The following is a 2819-nucleotide window of genomic DNA, read 5'->3' on the forward strand; positions in this document are numbered from 1 at the left end:
TCTGTTATAACGAGTTGGCCGGGGTCCGTGCCTGGGTGACTTTGTACCTTCGCAGTGACCTGCGTGATTTGTGATGGAGGAAGGACCGGAAGCAGAGGCTGCCGAGCTTCACTGAGAGGAGGCGGGAAGAAGGGAAGAGGCTGAGGTCCCGAGGCCCGGCGGGCACTCCCCGGCCCATTCCTTGGGCGAGGTTCTGGTGGCTGGTTCTTATGGCCCCAGAGGCTGGGACGGGTGTTCTGGGCACTCTTGGGCCTGCACAGACACAGCATGTCACCCTGGCCTCGTCCCTCCCCACCTCCGCCCCCTGGCCCACCGACTGGCCTCTCTCCTGGTCTTACACCTGACAGGCCACCTCCTGGGGTGGTGGCCCCTGCTGGAGGCTAGCAGAGGACTCATTCTTGTGTCGTTGTGAGTCAGGGGTCAGTGTTTCTCCGGGGTCTGTGGGCAACCCCCGTAGCTCCCCACAGGCTGGCTGCAAAACCCCAAGGCTTGATTTCCCCAGTGGCTTCCTCTCGAGGCCATGCGACCTTCGCTGCCTGGGTGCCCGGCTTCCGGACACCAGGAGCCGGTGGGCGGTTCTCTCCAGAGAGTGACGGGTGGGGTTGCTTGATGGAAAGCGTGAATGGCTGATGGATTACCCGATGCTTCTTGCCTACTTCAAATGGAAACCTTCTACCCAACCTCCCCTAGCTGCACAATTCTTATAAGTAAACAGCCCTTCTTGGATGTTAGGACCGTGGGCTTCCTGCTGAGTGGAAGCAGTCTTCCTCAGTGGCCTGAAAATCCAGTGACATAGAACAGAAAATTCGCAGGGATGGGGGTGGGCGGGCAGAAGGGAAGGAGAAGAGAAAGAGGGAGGAGGGAAGGAGGGAGGGAAGGAGGAGGCGCGGACAGGGGCTGTTTCTTTGACAGCAACAGGCCTGAGGCTGCCTTTGCAAAGGACTTTGCTGGGGAAGGCTCAGGGGAGTCCTGCGTTGTGCGGCAGGCGAGTCACGAGCCCGCAGCTGGGAGACTCCGGATCAGTGCTCCGCAGAGCTGGTGCTGCATGCACCACCTGCACCTTGGGAGAGCAGCCCTGCTCTATTTTGAACACCGTCTCCTCATCTGCACCGCGCTGGGACAGTTCCAGGGTTTTGGATTAAATATTCCAGTGCAAATCTCTTTAAAGCTTTCCCAAATAAGAAATGACTTGGGGCGTTCCAAGGCAAGATTCTTTCTTCCCGGGAACTGGGGAATTAAAACATCGTTCTGTTTGCCCCGCTGAGAACCAAGGGGCTTGAGAGCCCCTCTCTGATTGGCCCTGGTCCTCCGGCCCTGCTGAGACGCTGCGGGTAGGCCCCTGCCCTCCCTGAAGGCTGCCGTTATGCTCACGAGGTTTTTCTTTTCCTGCTTTTATTATTCATCTACGTCTAAGGGAGAGGATTGTCCTAAAATTACCCCCCAAGTGAACCTTCACAGCCAGAACACTCAAAGAGAATCCAGGCCTGCGCCGCACTGCTTGAGGGCAGTTGACTCCCGTTTGCTTGAGAGCGCAAGGTGGCTTCCGTGTGTTGTGGAAGGTGCAGACACGCTCTGCCCACGTTTTATGTTTGCCATTTATTTTCTCTCACAGACTGGGGAGAGATGAAGTCCTCTGCTGTCGCTGCTCTTTAGGTATTGGGAATGAAATATGCCTAGGCTTCCAAGTGAGGCATGAAATCATTCTTCTACATTATTGAGCCGTCTGGTAGAATGTGATTGCATGCGTGTGGCCACAGGGTGCTGCCGTGGTCTAGCTGCCGTGGTGGCCTAGCTGCCGTGGTCTAGCTGCCGTGGTGGTCTAGCTGCTGTGTCTAGCTGCCGTGGTCTAGCTGCCGTGGTGGTCTAGCTGCCGTGGTCTAGCTGCCGTGGTCTAGCTGCCGTGGCCTAGCTGCCGTGGCCTAGCTGCCATGGTGGTCTAGCTGCCGTGGTCTAGCTGCTGTGGTCTAGCTGCCGTGGTGGTCTAGCTGCTGTGGTCTAGCTGCTGTGGTCTAGCTGCCGTGGTCTAGCTGCCGTGGTGGTCTAGCTGCCGTGGTCTAGCTGCCATGGCCTGCCGTGGTCAAGCTGCCGTGGTCTGGCTGCCGTGGTCTAGCTGCCATGGTCTAGCTGCTGTGGTCTGCTGTGGTCTAGCTGCCGTGGTGGTCTAGCTGCCGTGGTCTAGCTGCCGTGGTCTAGCTGCCGTGGTCTGCTGTGGTCTAGCTGCCGTGGTCTAGCTGCTGTGGTCTAGCTGCCATGGTCTAGCTGCTGTGGTCTGCTGTGGTCTAGCTGCCGTGGTGGTCTAGCTGCCGTGGTCTAGCTGCCGTGGTCTGCTGTGGTCTAGCTGCCATGGTCTAGCTGCTGTGGTCTAGCTGCCGTGGCCTAGCTGCCGTGGCCTGCTGTGGTCTAGCTGCCGTGGTCTAGCTGCCATGGTCTAGCTGCCGTGGTCTAGCTGCCGTGGTCTAGCTGCCGTGGTCTAGCTGCCGTGGTCTAGCTGCAGTGATCTAGCTGCAGTGATCTAGCTGCTGTGGTCTGCTGTGGTCTAGCTGCTGTGGTCTTCTGTGGTCTAGCTGCTGTGGTCTAGCTGCTGTGGTCTAGCTGCCATGGTCCAGCTGCTGTGGTCCAGCTGCTGTGGTCTGCTGTGGTCTAGCTGCTGTGGTCTTCTGTGGTCTAGCTGCTGTGGTCCAGCTGCCATGGTCTAGCTGCCGTGGTCTAGCTGCCGTGGTCTAGCTGCCGTGGTCTAGCTGCCGTGGTCTAGCTGCCATGGTCTAGCTGCCGTGGTCTAGCTGCGGTGGTCTAGCTGGGTCTCATAGTAGTCACTAATG

Source organism: Dipodomys merriami, unplaced genomic scaffold (assembly GCF_024711535.1).
Source record: "Dipodomys merriami isolate MVZ:Mamm:240054 unplaced genomic scaffold, mDipMer1.0.p SCAF_33, whole genome shotgun sequence".
Taxonomy (NCBI): domain Eukaryota; kingdom Metazoa; phylum Chordata; class Mammalia; order Rodentia; family Heteromyidae; genus Dipodomys; species Dipodomys merriami.